Source organism: Gossypium hirsutum, chromosome A05 (genome assembly GCF_007990345.1).
Source record: "Gossypium hirsutum isolate 1008001.06 chromosome A05, Gossypium_hirsutum_v2.1, whole genome shotgun sequence".
Taxonomy (NCBI): Eukaryota; Viridiplantae; Streptophyta; class Magnoliopsida; order Malvales; family Malvaceae; genus Gossypium; species Gossypium hirsutum.
In genome coordinates this window covers 95,269,091-95,291,926 of record NC_053428.1, presented here as the reverse complement: position 1 = coordinate 95,291,926, position 22,836 = coordinate 95,269,091, and positions in this window count along the sequence as shown.

Genomic DNA, 22,836 nt, shown 5'->3' with positions numbered 1-22,836 from the left:
CATTTATATATTATATAATGATGGCTAGGTGTAGTTATATTATTCAAATTCATGTATCATATGTCTCATTCTAAAGGGTTCATGGAGGATTCTACCTTATTTCCATATCTAAATGCAATATTCCATATCTAAATGATATTGCATATGAATTTTCAACTCAAATATTTCTTAAAAAATTTAAATATTGAGATAAGATAGGTAGGACCTGCTAGCTTAGTTTCTTATTTATTTATTTATTATTTGTGGGAATAAATTCAATGCTGTAATTAGACTTGAAAAAATAACTTGAGATATTGAAAACCAATTTGAATTGTTTTAGGTTGACAACGATTAGTCCAATTGAGATCTATTTCATTTGTAATTCATTTTATTTTTTATGATATAAAAATAATTATTTTATATTTAAATAGTGGAAATAACTTAAAGTTATTAATATAAGAAGTTATTTTTTTCAAAATATTATATAAGAATTATTTAATTTTTATTTACTTGATTTTTTAAAAAAATTATGAAAAAGATTTTAAAACTTTACCAAGTAATATAAAAAAGTCATAAAACAAAATCATATTGCCAAAATAAAATCCAAAAATCTAAAATTCAAAAATTAGTATAATAAAATCGAGAATCAAACTAAATTATCATGAATGGTTTAAAAAATCGAAAAATTCAAGCTAATTGGACCAAACTCAATACTAAATATAATGCGTATGAGAAAACAAGTTAGTTCGCCACTAGTTCAACTTGTTGTCTAAACACATGTTAAGGCACAAGTTTGAACAGACAACAAAATAGAAACGGAAACAAAGAAAATAAGGATAGATTTGCATATTGTCTTTTGCTAAAGCATTTCGAAAACAATCCTACTTTGCGAAGCCTTACTCAATGAATTGTTTCATTCCACAATTGATCAAACTACCTATTAACTAAAATCCAATCTACTTTTACACAAAGAAATAATTGCATCCCTAATAGCTAATCCCAACTTATTACAACTAATCAACCAAAACATCACTTACAAGGGTTCAACCTCTCAAAGGAATGCCTACAAATTGAGTGTGAAATTACAAGTAAAAATAACAAAAAAATAATCAAGCAATTCAGCACAACACTCCCTTCAAAATATGCATATTCTCCATGCACAATCTATTAAAACAAAACTAATTCAACCATTTATTAGGCTGGAACATGTGTCACAGGCTTAGAACTTTAGCCTGGCAAACCGCGTGACCTTAGGCGATTTCTTGGGTTCAAATCCTGCCTAAGTCAGTTTACCCTCGGAAAAATGAGAATTCTAGCAAAAATTCTCTAAGGCAAAGAAGCAAAGTGAAAGCAAACTCGAACTATAAAAGAAGATATGAACAAGCAACAAGCCATAGTAAAATAGAGCATACCAAGTGTTTGAGTAAATTATCTTAAAGTATCTCTATTACTTTGAAGGTTTACAATTGAGCGAATATGTAACGTCCCAAATTAGGGCCTAGTTAGAACAGTGGCTTCGAGACCACAAATTTGAGATAGAAATAATTATTATATGAATCTTACGAGGTCTATGATATGAATGCATGCTTATGTGAAAGTTTCATGAAGAAATTCTATGCATAAAATGTCTAATTGAACTTTAGGGACCAAATTGAATAAGATGCAAAACTTGTAGTCTAGAAGCTTTAAGCACAAAATTTCTTTAGAATATGAATTAGAGGGTCCTAATTAGCAATTTGACCAATTTCTATAATCTTGGACAAAAATGGACATGCATAGGAAAATTTTGAAAGAAAAACCCTAAGGGCATTTTAGTCATTTGGTAATTAAAAGAATAAAAAGGGAAAATCAAAGCAAAAATGTGTCCATCTTCTCCAAGTGCTACTCGAATTTCTCAATAGCCATAGCTAGGGTTTTGTTCAACATTTCCAAGCTTGATTGTAAGTGCTCCCTAGCCCCGTTTTTAATGTTTTTGTATTTTTGAAGTATTTGAAGCATGATCTACCCATTTCTAGCTATATTTTGAGCTAGGGTTCATGCATAAAATTCGATCCATGTGTAACATGCATGTATTTTGTTGATTAATGGAGGAATATGAATGTTTGATGCATGATAAACATCTTTTACTAGGTGATTTGTAGTGAAAACACCTAAAAAGGGACTTGTTTATAAAAGTGTAAAAGTGAGTAGTAATAATGTAAAATAAAGGAAAATACGGGCTGATATGAGCATAGTAAAGGTTCGGCTAGCTTGGGTAACCAAGAAAATACATGCATTTCATTTTACGAGCCTAGGGACTAAATCATAAATAAATGAAAATATAGGGGTAAAAAGGTAATTTTACCAAAGCATGAATTATGGATCGATTTTGCATAATTTGATTAATAAACAAGTTAAATTTGGCATTATAGATTAAGAAAAAAGTGAACCGGGTCTTGATCAAGGGAAGAATAAAGTATACAATGATTAGGCTCGATTACTATCATTTTTGTACCGAGGTAAGTACATGTGTAAATAATGTGACAATGTGGTATGGTATATGGTATTAACATTATGTGATAACTATTTTATTGCTTATTATGTATGCTATGTCTAATGGTACTATTGTAAGCATGAATGATATTATGGTCGCTATCCACGATGTCACGAGCAAGTGCAATAGAGGTGCAATGTGCAAATGAGAAAAACCCCATTTGAACCTTAGGAATAGTTTAGGATACAAGTGACACGCCACTAGAAATTAAGAAGTTTGAACTTGTTGAGTGGTCTGGGTTCGTGATATATGTAGCATCCGAGCTCGTTGAGTGGTCTGAGTTCATAATGGATGCGATACATGTGATTGAGTTCCAGGCAATAGTCTTGTGTGTCTTACTGGTGGCTAGGTAATCCTTGAGTGGTTGGATACCTGACAGCTTTTGTGAGTAGCCCGTGTAGTTACACCTTGATCGATAGCTTATACGAGCAAGCTCGTGAGTAGCTCTATTGTGAGTTTTGCATGATATGAGGTAGCTTCAGCTACATATGTCTATGTGGCACTTATGTGCAAGTTTCCATGTATCTAATAATATTCCGAGTGTTCAACGGGTATTATAATGAATAATGTGATGAAAGTCCCAAGATGGGTATGGTAATGAACGTAAAGTTATTTGATATGCTACGGATATGTACAGGTACGTACGTTATACTCATGAGTGATGCATTGTTAAAGGATGATATGTGACGAGAAAGTATATTCACATATATATATATGAATACTTGATAAATGAGCTAGAATGCTTGAATAATGAATAATCTTGGTGGTTGTGCTATTATGTCTTGCATGATTATGGTTTACTAATATTGCATATTATTTGCATGTGGACTTACTAAGCTTAAATGCTTACTCCCCTCTCTTTTCCATCCTTTGTAGTTTCGCCAAGCTAGCTCGGGAATCGAAAGTTGTCGGAGCATTTGATCACACTATCAAAAGAACATTGCGTATAGTGAATTTGTTATTTTAAGTATGACATGTATAGGGAACTTGGTCATTTTGTGGTATGTGTCATGCTATTTGGCCAAATTGTGAAGGCCTATGATGTTGATGATTCATTTTGTAATAGCTATGTCGTATGGCTCATGATTTATTCTTGGGTTGTAATATCTAATTGTTCATGCATACATGTGTTGATGCCTTGATGATGTTCTATGTGGTTGTGTGATAGATATATGATGAGATATTGTCTTGATGATGTGGAATATGATTGCTTGGTGGATGTATGAAGATGTATGGATTAAATACTAGGAGATAAAGAATGGTTTAATAACCTAAGATGACAAATAGTTATAAATGTGCAACTTGAAATTTTGATAATTAAATTGATTTGCATGAAGTTTGTATAAAATGCTCCCAAATGGTGTGATTAAGGGAATGTGCAATAGGATGATATTATAAATATGTGAAAGTGCTATGGTGTTGAATATTGAATGTCTAAGTATGTCATGTTGCATGCTATGAAATATGCTTAAGTACATAAGTGATTCAGGGTGGCAATTGGCTTGGAAAATAGCCTTCAAATTGTCCACACAGGTAGACACACAGGCATGTGTCTAGGCCGTGTGTGACATACGGTCTATCCCACGGGCGTGTGTCCCCTGAACCCTATTTTTGCAAGTTAGTATGCTCAGTAGTAAACACATGAGCTAAGACACGGGTGTGTGTCTTGGCCGTGTGAGGGACACGGCTTACCCACATAGGCGTGTACTCTGGTCGTGTGAAGTCTACACCTTTTTATGAAAAATTCATTTAATTTTAATTAACCACATGGTCTAGCCACATGGGCGTGTGATGCGACCGTGTGACCCTAAATTGGTGCTGACATCATAGTCAGAGAGTTACACGACTGGAGGACACGAGCGTGTCCCCTGTCTCACACGGGCGTATGGCTTTGTATTAGGGAAAATTTCCCAAACTTTTCTAAAAGTTTCCGATTTAGTTCCGATCCTTTTTTGATGGCTGTTTTGGGCTTCGTAGGCCCATATTAGGGACAATTTGTGTATGTATGAATGAAGTTATTTTAAAGAAAAAATTTATAGCCCGACTTTTTGCATGAATGTATGAGTACAAGTTTGGTAATGCCTCGTACCCTGTCTCAGTGTCAGATACGGGTAAGGGGTGTTACAGAATACAAGTGAGAGGGAAGGCCTCTATTTATAGTTGAGCTCCTAAAAAACCAACGGTATAGATTGAGTTACATCGATGGTCGAGATTTGTGCCTATCTACAATATGAGACTCCTAAGGGATTTAAACTCTATACATATTTATCCCTTAGGATTTACATTAAATACCCTACAAACTCTAGTTTTATTGGAGTGTTTCATTGGGCCACCAAGGCTTCAAGTAGATGGGCTTTTCCATGGGTTCCACGAATCGAGCTAGCTCATGTGGGTCAAATGAGCCGCATTTAATAAGTTGACCTCTATGGGACATTTTGTGTGCAATGGTCATGAAATTTAATTTGTGACCCGTGACATTCTCCACCACCCATTTTTGTGATGCCCTTGTTGCGTCCTTGGATGAAACTGGTTTGACTTGTCTTAGAACGGTCTCAATGCCTCGACTAATTCCTAACTACTCTCTATCGGGTAGTTCTATCTCTCAGAATATTTGCCTCGACTTATATCTCTCTCGTCACCTAACTTGCACTATACTTCTCTCTTGTACATGTAACACCCTTAACCTTTCTCCATTATCGATTTAGGGTTATAGAGTGTCATAGAGAAAAATAGAATATTTGTCTTCATTTCAAAGCAATTAAACCAAATAAAATACAAACAAATCAATTCATAGCATATTTATATTGATGAGTCTTAAATCGGGCTTACGGGACCCTAAAAACAATTTGAGGATGATCCAAAATCAAATTGAAACAAAATAGAAAGTTTTAAAAAAACTTGAAAATTTAGAAAATAGGGGTCACATGGCCGTGTGACATAGCCCAGACCGTGTGAACATTCAAAGTCAAGACACACATCTATGTCCCAGCCTATGTGTCCGCCCATGTAAAAATTCGAAATAGGGCCACACGATCGTGTCGCAGTTTATGTGTCAGATTTTGTGAAACCTGCACTTAAAACCAAATTGACACACGATCGTGTGGTGTGACCGTGTGCGACACACGACCGAGTGACACGCCCATGTCCCAGGACATATGTACCTAAAATTTGGTTCCAAACAAGACATTTTAACCTTAATATCTTAGGTGCCAAATCAAACTGTAACGCTCTAAATAATTTAAGTTTGTTTTTGTGGAATCTTGACATAAAATATGTATCTACTTCAGCGGTTAAGTGTTCTGGGTGTGTGTATGAGGTCTTGGGTTCCAATTCCACTTTTAGCAAATTTTGTTATTTTTAATCCTAGTCTCATCCCTGTTGGGAAGGCTTTTGTAACATTGTTTGTAAACTCATATCAGAATGAGCCTGCTGGTTCAGGTGGTAAGGAGTTAGCTTGCTGGAGGTCTGGTGTTCAAAACCTAGCATAAATGTGGGTGATATTTTTGTTTTGATTAGCTGAGAGAGAGTTTGGATGGGATTGAAAGTTTGAGTGAATGGGTAGTTGAGATTGAGTTGTTAGTGGGGAGTTGGGATTTATTTGATTTTGTTTTTATTTTTGGGGTTTTTTCAAACAAATGATTTTCTTTTTCTTCTCCCCTTTTCTCTCTGACGCTCTTTTCTATGTCCCTTCCCCATCAAAAGTTTCTTTTTTCTTTTTTTTTTCTTATTCTGTCAATCTTTTGTTCCAAATCGTTGTGATACGAACCCTTGGTCTCTCCGTGTGTTTCGGTAAGCGAAGGGGTGAGGTCTTGCTCGTTTTAGTGGCAACGATTTGTGATAATATTTGTTGATGTTACTATTCATAGTTTGATTTTTGGGTTTTGATAGTAGTGAATCGTGAAGAACTGGACTTCCTCTCGTGGAATGGTAGTCGAAATCGTTTAGGGTAGTGGGTAAGTGATGAACACTTGAATTGAACCATTGTCGGTTTTATTGGTTTGATTTAATTAAGAATTAAAACTGATTTTGGGAGTATGTTATGTTGATTTTAGGTTCTGGTGGTCTTGAGAGTGTTTTCCCATCAAAATCGTACTAGGTGTGTACTCCTAACACGAAAAATCGAGCTTCGGTGAAAGTAAAAAATGGAGTATGTCAACACCACATGGACGTGCGGCCGACCGTGTGGTTGGCCGTGTGGGAGACACGGCCGTGTGACTGATGAAGGCATGGTCGTGCGTAAGACACGACCATGTGATGGTGTAAGTGTGGCCGTGTGGGCCACACAGACAAGGCCAATCTGGGTGTGTGGGCCCACACGGGCATGTGGGCCCAAAATTCTAAAATTTTTCCTAGGGTCGTACGGGTCGTTCCAATCGACCGTGGGCCTACCATAGGGTTGGTAAGGGCTAGTCCAACCCTTTTTCATGTGATATGATATTCTGATAGTCTGATCTGATTAGAAAATTGATATGTATGTCTGACCGTACTGTTTAAGTATGTATGTTATTTGTATACGAGCATGTTAAAGTATGTTAAATCTGTTAATTCTATAACTGTATTTGTGTTTGGGGTGAGATTTGTATATGTGGAGGAAGTGATCTGTACGGCGATCTTTCGCCTATATTCTGGCAGCTTGACTGCATACTATTCTATTATGTGTTGCATCAACACTATATGGTGTGTAGGGATGGGTGAGTATTTTTAAACCCACATGGTGTGATGGGATGGCTAGAGATGGTGTGTAGAGGATGGGGTAGGATTCTGTATATCTGTTCTGCTTATCTGATTCTACTATCTGTATCTGTCATGGACTTAGGTCTGAATCTATATCTGACTGTATATGAAATCCTGTGTATGTTGCATTACTATTTTTGTCGGGTTACACACTGAGTTTATGGAAACTCACATATGTTTTTTTGTTCTATTCAAGTAACCCACAGACTTAAGTGGGTCGATGCGACAGAGACTTAGCGGTGACCACTTGACCGAGATCTGTTTTCGTTTAGTAATAATAGTTTTATTTTAAAATCTGGTTTTCTTGAGAGTTTGTAATTTTTGAGATTCTCTAGACTGTATGTTTTTAACTTTTGGATTTGGATTTCATTTTGCATTCTTTTCCACAACGTTGACAAAAAATTACCCAAACAAATGGTTTTAACAAATGGTTTTTGGAAAAAAATGAGCTTAGTTTTGTTTAAAACGATTTCCAAACTTCAACTAAGAAATAAACGGTTAATTTTAAAGAACAACTTAAATCGGTTTCAATAATGTATATGTATAAATGAATATGTTAAAATACCAGGACAATTTATCAAATAACTAAACATGATTTTATCGAAGTATTGTCAATTTCAATAACCTACATCATAACACTCCCGGATCCGGCCATAACGTCTAGGCTGTGGTTGGGGGTGTTAGACAAACTATAATTAGCTAAAAGCATGCTTTCAAACACCTTAAAACGAGTCTAAAGCATACCTATTCAATGTAATTTATGTGCCTAACCAATGAGTTCTCATTGATACCACAATTTTTTATGCATATACCATTACCATATCACTTAAAAGATTATTGGCACGCATATTTCAAGCATTATTAAGAGTACTGAATCAAAACAATGCCCAGACAACGGCACAAACATTACCATACCACATTAGTACCAACAAAGGACATAACTTTCTAAACATTACCATATATATATACTCAAATACAAATAAACTAACATTTTAACTTTAATCACAATAAAGCCTATATATACGTGCCACAACCCAAAATGGTCCAAAATCAAAAGCTACTGAAAAGGTGTTGGATAGTGTGAGCTCTAAAGTTGATCCGTTCAACTAGTTTCGCAAAATCATAGCTACAAAAAAAACAGGAAAAAGAAACAGAGTAAGCTTATAAAGCTTAGTAAGTTTATAGGTATTTTAACAAAACTCTTACCTTGGTTATAATTAAGTAAATAAATATAATTAAATTTAACACGATTTCTTGAGAGAACATTTAAAACAATTAAGTGAGTGTTTTATATATCAATCGTATAATCTTTTAATAATTTAATATGACATAATTCTGTATCATTCAATAATGTCAACATGAAAAACGTATCATCCATTTGACCATGTCAATTCACATACACATTACATTTCTTTTAAACAAATAACTCTGGCACTAATATCGCATTTACAAAGTGTGCGTTTCATACTTATAACTATAAACTTTCCTTTCTTTTATTTATTATTATAAACTACTTAAAAATACATAACCATCAAATATTCAATTTCATCACTTACATCTCCATATGATTCATGAATTCAGTATCATCTTATCTTAACTTAAATTAATATTAAAAGAACTTTCATAACCATTGTAACGCCCCAAATTTCTTATTTTTGTTTTTGTGAATTTATGACACAAATATCTATCTGCTTCAGTGGTTAAGTGTTCTGGGTGTGTGTGTGAGGTCCCAAGTTCAAGCCTTGTCTTGGGTAAATTTTGGTATTTTTCTAAATAAAGCCTTAACCTTGATCAGTAGGCTTTTATTTGATTGTTTGTAAAAACATATCAGAAGGGCTTGCTGGTCTAATGGTTAAGTGGAGTGTTAATATGCTGGAAGTCTGTGTTCGAATCCCTACGTGAGCGTAGGTGACGTTTTTGCTCTAAGTTTCAGCCAGGAGTTGTGTCGTGTGGGACTCTGAGTAGTGGAGTTTGTGTGGGTTATCAAAAAAATCTATTCATTCTTCCTCTCTTCAACAAAAACAAGTTTCAATTTTCTCTATTTCTCCAAACCCTTTTCCATCCCCCTCTTCTCCTTTTCTTTTTTTTTTCTGAGTTCGTTCCTTCCTTTCTTGTTTTGCAACGTAGTTGGTGCTCAAGTGGGTTTGGTATTCGTTTGTTATGGTGAAGGTTAAAAGGCTGGAGTGTTTCGGTTGGCATTGAAGTGGTGTGGAAACGCTGTTACTCAATTTAAGGTAAGGTTTTTGAAGGTATTGGGTTTAACATCTCGATTTAGTTTCGTTTAAGTTTCTTTTTAACACTGATTTTTGGCGTTGGAATATAAATTTTTAGGTTCTAGAGTGCTCAGTGATCATTTTAACATCAATTGAAACCAGGTGTGTACCCGATTACGCAGAAAATAGGGTTTTAGCAAAAGCCGAAAACCCCACTATCGATGCCACACGAGCGTGTGGTCCCTCGTGTGGTAGGCCATGTAATATGACACGGGCGTGTGATTGACGAGGCCAGGCCGTGCGCATAAGACATGGTCGTGTGATGGCCAGGTAGGCCGTGTGCGACAAACAGGCTAGACTGATTTGGGCGTGTAGGCCACACGGGTGTGTGGGATTTTGGGTCAAGCCTTGTGATCCAAACGACCAAGGCAAGTTTAGGCCGTGTGGGCCACATGGGCGTGTGGGCCCACACGGGCAAACCACTTGGGCGTATGAGCTCATTTATCTGAAATGATTCCTAGGGTTGGACGGGACACCCAAGTCGACTGTGAACCTACAATAGGGTCGGTAAGCGTTACTTAGACCCCTAAATGTATGATCTGAGTGTATGTGATGCATGATAAATTATGCATGATTACTGATATATGTATGTATACGTATGACTGATGGTTGCATAAAAGCATGACATATTGTATGTTTGCATTGCATTGGGTTGGGATGATGATATTTGGAGGAAGTGTACTGAAAGGCTTTAAGCCTAATATCTGGCAGCTCAGCTGCAAATTACTGTTTATGTTCCGTATTTGGCACTATCTGTAGTGTAGGGATGGGTGGGTTGATTTAATCCCCACATGGAGCGTACAGTTGGACGGAGATGGTGTGTAGAGGCTGGTTGGGTAGGACTTTGCTACTGAATATTTATGATTGTTACTGATATTATGATGGGCTAAGGCTCTACTGCATACTTAATACTATACTTGTAACACCGCTTACCCAAGTCCGAGGCTGGGACTGGGCACGAGATATTACTTGACTTAAACACATGCATACAATCATTTATGAGTCATAAAAACTCGATCAAATTTAAAACTTTTCACTCTTAATCTAGAAACTCTTAATATGACCAAATCACACTTTGGAAATGATTCGGGATTAATCCGAGTAGCTTTGAAACTTTGAAAAATGTCACTTGAAAAAGGGGCACACACTCGTAGGGCTATTTTGACCTAGCCGTGCTGAAGGCCCGTGTGGTTCAGACGACCTAAGCACAAGGGGACACGCCCGTGTCCCTAACCCGTGTGAATTTAATTCCAAATTCAAACCTACAGGGGTTTTCACACGACTGGGCACACGCCATGTCTATAGCCCGTGTCCCTCACACGGCCATGACATGCCTGTGTCGCAGCCCGTGTGTAAAAACCTTGACATTCTGTTTGTGACGTTAGCAACAAATTGAGGCACACGGCCAAGGCACATGCCCGTGGCCAAAGGCCGTGTTCTCTACACGGCTGAGACACAGGACTGTGTCTCTGCCCGTGTGTTTACTACATGCATATTGACTTGCAAATTCAAGGTGCAGGGGACACACGACCTAGAAACACGCTCGTGCGTTGACCCGTGTGGACAAAAATAGGGCTATCTACCAAGCCTTTTTGCCACCCTTACTTGCACTAACTTATACCACATCAATATTACCAATTCCATGCACCAACATAAGGCCAATTTAACCACAACATCATAATTAAGAACAACTCTCATTACACTATAACAATCCAAGAATGCATTTATTCATTCATGCAATTTGCCCATCCATGAAACATCATCAATTGCATATCATAGATAAATATTAGTCATAATTTGTGGCCTTATACAAAATGAAGGGTTTCATCCCATACCAACACATTCGGCCAAATAACAAAGACACAAAACTCAAAAGACAAAGTCCTATACATGCCATATTCAAAATAAAAGAACTAACTATACCAAGCTTTAAATGATAGTATGAATGAGGCCTCTGACGGTATCTGATCCACGGGCTACTTTGGCGACTCTACAAGGAAATGGAAAGGAAAAGAGGTAAGTATAAAGCTTAGTAAGTCGCATGTAATTAATAAAATAATTACAAGTTACCATAAGGGATCATACTCCTAATATAATTCAATTTTTCACTCGAAAGTGAGGATTCATAAATATTATTTGTTCATATTCATCTCTCACCAAGCATACAATGTTGATTGAATTCACATTACTTCATGTAATATACACAAATGGTCATAAGCATATCTTACTCACTTTCCTTCCTTACTAAACATACAACGCAAATGAAGCTTATATTTCGTAATTCTCGTTTAGGTACCTGTACCACTCACCACATGGTCATAAGTTCTCTCATTTTGTTACAAACCATAAATCTTTCGTTGAACCATTTGGAATACTATGGGATATTCAATAGCCCCAACATGGGATAAGATGCCGACGCCATGTCCCAGACATGGTCTTACACTGGCTAGCACATCAAAGTCGATGCCGTGTCCCAGACAGGTCTTACACTGACTTCATATAAGGAGGCCGATGCCGTGTCCCAGACAAGTCTTACATTGGCTCTCATCTATCGGTGTCGATGCCATGTCCCAGACAGGTCTTACACTGACACACAACAAGCTGACGCCATGTCCTAGATAGGTTTTCCACTAGCTTGTATATCTCGAGGCCGATGCATGTCCCAGACATGTCTTACATTGGCTCTAATAATGTGGCCGATGCATGTCCCAGACATGTCTTTCACTAGCACACATCTATTCCTAATGTTCAACCAGGAGTCTTTATTACATTAATTCTCATAATTCACATTTCCAACACAACTCAACAATTCATGCCAAACTAATTGTATAATAAATGATCATATTTAATTTGCATTATTTACGTACAACTTACTTCGGTATACAAAAGTAGGTGACTAAGTCGAGTTATTCAAGTAGCTTGGTCTTCTCCCAGTCTAAGTCCAGATTGTGTCTTTCTTGATCTAAAACAAAAAATTTCACTAATTTAATCATCATAATAATTAATACACTCTAAAATTCATACTTTGGCAAATTGACCATTTTGCCCTTAGACTTTACAAAAATTACGATTTTACTCTTAGGCTCATAAATCAATTTCAATCAAATATTCATATCAACCAAGCCTAGCCGAACCTATTTCATGCTTATGGCAATGCATAATTTCACACATTTCACACAATTACTACCTATTTTACAAACCTTACAAAATGGCCCTATTAGGGGTTTTCATGAAAAATCCTTTCACAAAAGTTGTTTACTTAACAACCAAGGTTCATTTTCTTCCATAAAAACTTAGCAAACATCATAAATTCTTTCATGGCAAATCCCTAGACCATCAACCATTTTGCAAAATAGTCCCCTAAATGGAAAGCTTATGCTACAAGGGTCTTAAAAATACAAAAATCATCAACAATGAATATGAAAATCACTTACTTTCAAAGGTGATAAGTTGCTTTCAAGCTTCCAAAATCCCCATTTTTGCTGAAAATTTTGGTGGAGGAGAAAGGAAAAAAGGAAAAAGATGATGGCTAGTCACTAGGGTAATATTTTGTTATACATTAAATCACCTACCCATTTGACCATTTGATTTTCTTGTCCCCTATGGCTGGCCATCAGCTTTTAAAGAGTCTATTTACTATTTAAGCCCTTCTAATTATGGTTCTCCAGCAATTTTTCACCTTTAACTAATAAAATAAAACTTTTACCCTTTATGCGATTTGGTCCTTTTTCACAATTAAGCTCACAAAAGCTAAAATTAACTCACCAAAATTTTCATACACTCATATAATCATACTATGACACTAAAATTATAATAAAAATAATTTCTCGGCCTCGAATTGGTGGCCTCAAAATTACTGGTCCGACTAAGCTCAAAATCGGACTGTTACAGTACTGAAATGGGCTAAGGCCCAAACTGTTACTGGTACTGAAGAAGGGCATAGGCCTAGGACTGTTTTAACTGTCCACTGTGATTTATTGTTGTTTGTTTTTTGTAGGATTACACACAGAGTTTACGTAAACTCACCCTCTCAGTTTAATGTGCATAGGTAATCCCCAAACTTGACAGATCAGTGCAGCGAAAGACTCGGCGGTGGCCACACGTATTTAAAACTGTTTTAATTTCAGTTTTGGTATTTATTTCTTAATTATTAACTTTTTGGCATGTTTGCTTTTATTTTAGATTTTAGGCTGTTTTCGTGGATTTGATATCTGCACAAACTCAACCAGCAAATGGTTTTCACTAAAACAATTTTTTTTTAAGATGGACGGATTTCTAATTAACCCGATTTTTCATAAATTAAATGATTTCTAAAGCTTTCGCAACGAATTGAGTTTTAAAACAATTGAGTATATAAGTAAGCGATTTGGAGTCGACAAGAGTAATGAAACGAAAAAGGATGTATAGTAAAAACTTTGTTTTTAAACACCCTATCATGTGACATCACTAGATTCGGCCATAACGTCTAGGCCAGGTTTGGGGTGTTACAACCATACCCTAACAATTTTTACAAATGTTACTTCACATTAGTATCGAAGCATTCAATGGAATAATTCATGTACCACAATAATTCCAAACCAACAATTCATACTTATATATATGACACCATCCAAAAAAGCTTAACCAATTCTATGTAACAATCCATAACATTTAGTCCAAATTACTAGTACTCAGTTGATATACTCGGTCATTACTCCATTTTCAAGGGCATCATAGATATAAAACAGGGGTATATACGTGCAGTTAGGGGCACAAAATTCAAACAGGGGCACCGAAGTACAAACAGGGGCACTTCGTCATTTTTGTATAGATATTTAAATTCAACTCATTAGTATACAACTTTAATACAATTCCCCCAAAAAAAAAACACTACTAATAATCTCTTCTCAATTTCATATATACATAAGTATTTGCAACACTCATCGTTATATAAATAATCGAAGTAATTTCACTTATATATACAAATCAATTAGATAGAGAACAACGATATAAGTCACAAGTGAATTACATCAAATAAAAAATCACTATGAAGTTACCTAGTTTATACTTTCGGTTGACTTGCAGGGACTAATAAGAAATTTTCTCTTTTCCTCGGTTAACCCCCGTACGGTTTAGTTCTTGATCTCTATAATGATTAAATTCAATATATCAAATTCAAATACATATTTCAACTCATTTTATGCATACGACCCTTAAGTTTTACAAATTATACATTTCCCCTGAACTTTTACATTTCTCACAATTTAGTCCTTAAACCCGAAATTTCAAATTTAACAAAATTTCTCAATACCCAATGCTAACCAAATTTATTTCTATTTTAATACAGTACAAAATTATTTACAATTCACAAAAAATTCATGTCAATTTTAACATTTTATCAAATTAATCCTTTAACTAAAAATTAACTAAAATCACTTTACAAATTAGCCCTAAACAAAAATTAAGACTACAAATTCATCATTTAACATAAAAGATAACTAAGATTCATCAATAAAAAATCCAAAATCTTTAACAGTTTCAAAAACAAAGATATGGATTAGCTGGACCTAATTACAACGATCTCAAAAACATAAAAATTACAAGAAACGAATTAAGAAATCATACCATGCAAGCATCAAAGAGAAGTCCAAATTCATTGAATGTTCTAATAATAGAGGTTTGGTGGGGGAAGTACAAAAGTACATATGATGTTTGTAACACCCCGAACTCATGGCCGTTACCGGAAATCGAACACGAGGTGTTACCGGCTTACTTCATTTATTTCCCCCTATATTTTTTTTGTTCCAGGCAAGCTGGCTACTGTATCATGGTCGCTTTAAAAATCATATTTTGAGTTCTGAAACTCAAAATCAAATTCCGTAAATTTTCCCCGAAACTAGACTCATATATCTATATGGTGGAATTTTTTTAGAATTGGGCCAATTAGTACAGTTTATTTTTTAAAGTTTCCCCTGTTTCAAGGTTTGACTACACTGACCTCTGTACCTTACGATTTAAATGTCTCCCTGTAAAGGGCTTCAATGCCTATGCCGTTTGTCTCTAATGAAACTAGACTCGATAACGAATCTGTACATATAAGGCACGACCTCTAATTATCTCGATAAAATTTACGGTGAATTTTCTAAGTCATAACAGGGGATCCAGAAATCGCTCTGGCACTGTTTCACAAGAATTTAATTATCTCCTAACATAAAGTTCATATGGTCGTTTCGTTTCTTCCATATGAAAATAGACTCATCAAGCTTCGATTACCTAATTTATTCATTATTTAATTCCATTTATACTATTTTTAGTGATTTTTAAATCTCACAACACTGCTGCTGTCAGCATCTGTTACTAAAGCAGACTATGCCTATTTCGTGATTTTTCCTTGATCTAACTAATAATTCATCATACATGTCACAATTTATGACCATGACTAGCCATGCCAAAGACTAATCATCACCGAGCATCTCTCCACTACACTATTACCAAATCATGAATTTAACACCGAAAATAAATTAGCCATGACATATGGCGTAATAATCGAGTAGACCTCAACCAATACTCAACCACAACCGAATTACCAAGACTTGTGACCAAGCATCATAGAACCAAATCCAAACGAACATTTATGCCATTTTCGCATGGCTAAAAGTTTACATACCAAATTTCAAACAAAACATAATAGCCTATACATGCCGAAATGTTCTCCTAGACCAACTAAGAAGAAAGTACCAAAAGTTGCTAGCCGGTGTGATGACTTCGATGACGGTCTGAGCACGCAAAAAAGACGAGTCCAAGAAACCTAAAATAGGTGACAAGTAAACACCAAATGAGTATATAAATCAGTAAGTCATAAGCAATGCACTACCATCCATTAATAACATTATCACAAGAGGAAACAAAATGGAACGAGGCTAATTACTCCATCCAAACTGAACTATACCATAGTTCCTTAGACCTTTCGGTTCAATCTCATACCAAGTCATACATTCACATTCCATATACTAATCAATAGGATATTTGAGGCATTTTCATACATCATTTTATTTTCGTTACAATCATACAACTAAATGACCTTTCACCTATTCCACGATGAACCTTATGCACGTGACTTCAATTATAATTGTCACATAGGTTCAAAACTTACCAAGCTCAACTCCAAATATAAACATAGCGCCTATTAGCCATGAACTCAAGGTACTTACCCCTTTCCGCTGTCCGAAATCGACTCGGTAAGGTCGCACCCTTAATATAAATAATTGATAGAAATATATATATACAGTGGGTTCGCACACATAGTGCTTAATAATCAACCACGCACACTTAGTGCCATGTACTTTAAACTCGCACACTTAGTGCCATGCATTTCAAGCCCGCACACTTAGTGCCAATCTCACAACCGTGAACACTTATTGCCCGCACACTTAGTGCCGAAAACCAACCACTCTATACGCTTCACTGCCTTTTTACATTCGACAATTTCATCTCTACATACATATACATTTGTATACATTTCATCTCATTAAACACAATTGCATAGGTATTACGATCATTTAAATCAATACCAACTATATGCTTAATGACTTACCTTGTGTTGGGTAAAATAATTCCAAGTCGGCTACTCGATGACCTTCGATTTCCCCTTGTTGGACGCCTCTCCTTTAGGATCTTGAGCTTAAACAAATAAATTAACTCATTCAACCGCTTTGCTACATATATTGGTATTCACATTTTAATGATTTTATGACATACGGAACGGCATGGTAAAATTTTTATCTTGCTACCTCATGTTCTTAGCTATTCGGCTAATAACCTTATGCAATTACCATACTTTCAATAATCTAATCACACATGCATATGCATACTTGGACATTCGGCAATCACCTTGCTAATTTTAAACTCAACATCACATAAGCTCCCAAGTGATGGCCGAATATGTATATCTATACTATCACCTATAATTCATCAAATCACAAAATTTCATCTCATGAACACTTGACCCATTTTTACCCCATATGGCTGAATGTGCAAGATTAAATTCAACACCACCTATGTACTTAATTAGGTGGCCGAATATACCAAGTTAGACTTGACATTATACGTCACAAGAACTCTAATTTAATTTATCAATTGCTTGGCCAAGAACGCACAAGTGCCTTATCTACAACCTATTCGGCCTTACTACTTAATCTTAGCCTTTCATACACTTATCTCTATTGTTTTAGAAGGCCGAATCCTTATGTGTTCCAACATCTAGCTTACTCAATTCAACACATCAAAACGACATTTAGGCCGATTTTGCTAGCACACAAGCCTTTGGCCGAATGTCCTTGACCTCTAGTCACCTAAATTTTTATTCTTTAAAACTCATCCAAGACCACATTCGGCACCTCCAACCAATAATTTAGATATTCTCAAGTTCATTCACACGTACAATTATATATCACATTAAGCATTAATCATTTTGCAACATGAATTCTATAGCATGGCCGAATACTCATGCACATACACACATAACAACAAGAACTCAATGACACAAAAATCTCCTTTCCAAAGTACATACATACCCATACATACGGCAACTTCCATTCTTTTCTCCCAACAATGAATCCATGAATTTTGCCATGGGTTAACTAGACAATACCCATATCAACTAAATCTCAATATCAATTAGAATAAAAATCACAATGCATACCTTTCCATTGAAATAGCCATGGCCGAATGCCTTGGTTTCTTTTTTTCAATCTTTCCTTTCTCAATTTCGGCAAATGAAGAAGATGAAAGATGAGCCTTCCTTCACCTTTGTTTTCTTTACTCACGGCAATTGTAACAAGGAAAAGGATGAACACTCATTCTTCCTCCCTTATTTTATTCATCTTTTTCCTTTTTAATTCCTTTCTTTAATTTATTTTATCTCCAATAACCCAATTTCTTATTATAATATCTAATTCAAACAAATATATTGCCCATCATCAATCTATCTTGGCCGGCCACTATAAGGGAATTGGGCAATTTGACATGCAAGTCCACCCTTGTGTTGACATGCACTAATAAGCCCTTTAAAATTAGCCTATCATATTTCACCATGTCTCATGTTGATCCCTATTTAATAATTCCTCATGCAATTGGCAAAATTAGGGAATGAAACTTCCACATATGCATGTACACACATGATAAGCATAGAATATAACAATTAATTATTTTTATGACTCGGTTTTGTGGTCCCGAAACCACTTTCCGACTAGGGTCACATTAGGGCTGTCATAATGTTAACATCTTTTAATGTTTTATTTTATTAATATATTTATTTTACTTATTAAGTTAAATTATAACATAAAAATTACAAAAATGCACTTGTCCCACCGTCCATTATTTTTATTATGGACTAATTACAACATAAAACCTCCCCCTTTACCTTTTTAAACAATTTGATTAGTACAATTTATTAACAATTAAGTTTTATATCTTTTATGATTTAGTCCTTTTTAATTAATTTAATTATCAAATCATTAAAATTTCTGGACCAAACTTCGATACAACAAAATAATCAGTTTGTAAATGTTTAATAAAAATATTTACGGGCTCGGTTTACAAAAATGAGATCCCAATACCTCATTTCTAAAAACCACTTGACTTTCAGAACAAACCACTTGTCTTTATCTATTTGTTCATAAACCAAAATTGGTCAATTCAAAATTTAATATAAAACTATATAATTGAATCATATAAATTAATTAATAATTATTACGGACTCACTGGATTTATGGTCTTGAAATCACTGTTTTCGACACTATTGAAAAATGGGCTGTTACAGTAGATATTGATCGTAAGAGGCTACCACTCTCACTTTGCCCCATTGTGGCTTGCCTCGATTGGGATCCTCTTGATCCAAAAAAAAATAGGCTTAGGCATGCCTATATTGAACACTGGGTTCACCTTGAGTCTGGTCGCTAACTCTGGTTTGTAAGTCCCTTGACTTACCCGCTTCAGAACTTTGAAAGGGCCCCTGTATCTATAACATCTTTGATATTTTCCGATAAGTGAATAGTGTCAATTTGAGTTGACACATGTTTGAAATTTTCATTGAAGACAAAAATAGAATTATTAATGTTAGTGGAGAGAATAATTAGATAATATAGGAAAATAAAAAGGCATTTGAATTTAGAGAAATTAAATTAAGGAATGGACTAAATTGTAATAGTATGAGAAGTATTAGGCCATAGTGTAAAATGTAAATGTAACACCCCTTACCTGTACTCGAGATCGGGACAGGGTCGAGGCATTACCGTACAATTTCGCAAGTATTCAGGTAAAATAGGGCCATAAAAATTTGTTCCAATAAAAAAAACTATCAAACATATTCACAATGTTCATATTATGGGCCTACAAGACCCAAAACATACATTAAAAATGGTACGAGACTAAACCGAGAATTTGAGGAAAACTTAGAAAAATTTCATGCTTTAAGCCTCACACGCCCGTGTGGAGGTGAGGCACACGCCCGTGTACTTTACCCGTATGGATTTGTTTTTCATTTCGAACCTACAGGGGTTTTCACACGGCTTAGCACACACCTGTGTTCCTTACCCGTGTCCCGCACACGGCCATGAACACTTCTGTGTCATCGACCGTGTCCAAAAACCTTGACATTCTGTTTATGACATCAGCAACCATTTAGAGGCACACGACCAAGGTACACGCTCGTGGCCTAAAGCTGTATCCTCCACACAGCTGGGACACACAGCCGTGTCTTTGCCTATGTGTTTGCTACCATGCATACTAACTTGAAATTTCAAGGGGCAGGGGACCTACGGCCGGACAACATGCCCATGGGGACAGACCCTGTGTCACATACGGCCCAGACACATGGCCGTGTGTCTACCCGTGTAGACAGTTTGGAGGCTATTTTTCGAGCCATTGGTCACCCTTTTACATCCATATACCCACTCATATACTTCAAGGACACTTAACATGGTATATAATTACACTTAAACATCCTTTACATGATTCCTACATGTAAATCTTATTACACTTGTTCAAATTACACTTCTTGTACTAGGGTTATCATTAGCACATTCCACATTTTATACTTAGGCCATGATATAACCACATACCATTTTATGCCATAACCATACTCAAGTTATTGGGCCTCATTTTACACATCCATTCATGCTAGACTATACAATCACATCACAATAAACATTTCAACATAAACATTTATATTTAGTAGGGTTACCACCCATATCAATATGAGCCACATCTCATGGCCGTATACAAAATGAATTAGCATATCTTCATAAGCCATTTCTTGGCTGACCAAATGACACATATAACAAAATGATCAAAAATCCTATACATGCCATTTTATCAAAATGAATGTTTCTTTATACCAAAACGAGACTTGTTGATAGTGTAATCAAGGCTCCCATTGTCTTCCAAGCTCCATGAGTCCACGAGCTCTATAAAATAGGGAAAAATGAAATGGGGTAAGCATTTAAATGCTTAATAAGTCTATATAACAGGAAAGTAAACTTACCAGTTATTTTAACATACAACCACATTAGATAGGCAATCCATCAAGTATAGAATGTTTTCCCTAACACATGCACTCTGTGATATCCCGAATTAGGGCCTAAACAAAATAGTGGTTTCGAAACCACAATTCTGAAGTAGAAAATTTATTCCGATTAATTTTTATAATTTATTGAGTGATTAGATGCATGTGTTAGAATATCGATAGAAAATTTCATGAATTACATGTCTAATTTGCCTATTAGGACTTAATTGCAAAAGTTGATAAATATGAGTTTTAGATGTTAAAGGATTTAATTGAAGAGCATAATTGAAGTAGAGGTCCTTAAATGGTAATTATACCATTAGGTTTTCATGGACAAAAATGGACATGCATAGGTAGAAATAACCAAAGTTTTTAATGAAGGGTATTTTAATCATTTGGAAATTAAAAGATTAAAAAAAGGAAAAAGATGGAAAAATATGTCCATCTTCTTCATTAGGACGAAATTTCAAGGGTTCTCCATAGCTAGGGATTGTTTCAAGCTTCAAAGCTCTATAGTAAGTGATTCCAAGCCCTGTTTTTAATGTTCTTTACGTTTTTTGAGTCCCAGTAACTTGATTTAGCTTATTCTAGCAATAATTTAACCTAGGGTTTATATTTGGAAAAATACCCATAGGTGAAATGTGTTTATTTTGATGTTTTATGGTAGAATATAAAGCTTGAAATTGTGTTAAACAACTTTTGCTAAACGATTTTACGTGAAAACGAGTAAAATGACATAATCGGTAAAAATACCTAATGTTTATAACTATATGTTAGAGTGTGAGAATTTGATGTTTCCATAGAAGGGAAAAATGATCATCATGTCATAAAACATAAGAATTTTGGAAAAAAAATTAATTTTTGAGCTTTGGGGAAAAAGTGTAAATATGTAAAAATTTAGGGGCAAAATCATAATTTTTCCAAAGTTAGAGTTAAGGACTATGTTGATAAATGTGAGTATTAAATCAGCTAAATGTGTTATTTTAAACCAAGAAAGACGTGGAATCGACCTTGATCGGGGAAAGGAAAAGATTGTGGACTAAATTGCAAAATTTCTTTATTTTGTACCGAGGTAAGTTCATGTGTAAATGTAGTAACATAATTGTCATTTTAAGTAATTTAATGTTATTTATATGATATGATGATTAATACATTAAATATTATGCTTTGTGGTTATTATTGAGTAATATACTAATTATGTGTGCTACTTGTTAAATATGAACTGCTACCGAGTATCGGTTTCGATATTCCGTGGAAGACGACAAAGATGTGTGATCGAGGAAAAATCCCATTTGAACCTTGGGAATAGATTAGAATACAAGTGACATGTCACTAGGATATTTGAGTTCCGAGCTCGTTGAGTTGAGTCCGAGTTCGTGAGATGTAACTACGCATCCGAACTTGTTGAGTTGAGTCCGAGTTCACTTATGGATGCGAACGCCCAAGCTCTTTGAGTTGAGTCTGAGTTCACTTATGGGTGGGTTACATGGTAGCTTGGCTACATAATTTCCGCAGGCTATTGAGTTTGTCTAGCTGCGGGTATGGCACTTATGTGCATGAAATCCGTGTATTCGAATCATATTCCGATGTGTTCAACGGGTAAATCTTAAGTGGATAAGGTGAATACCTAAAACGAAGGTGACATGTTGGTAAGTGTGGTGAATGAGAAAATTTGTACAGGTGTGTACTTAACCCTCGGGTTGAGACTTCAATATAACAATAATATGGTAGGATCATGAATGAGAAATATGATATGAATGCTTTGGTGATATTAT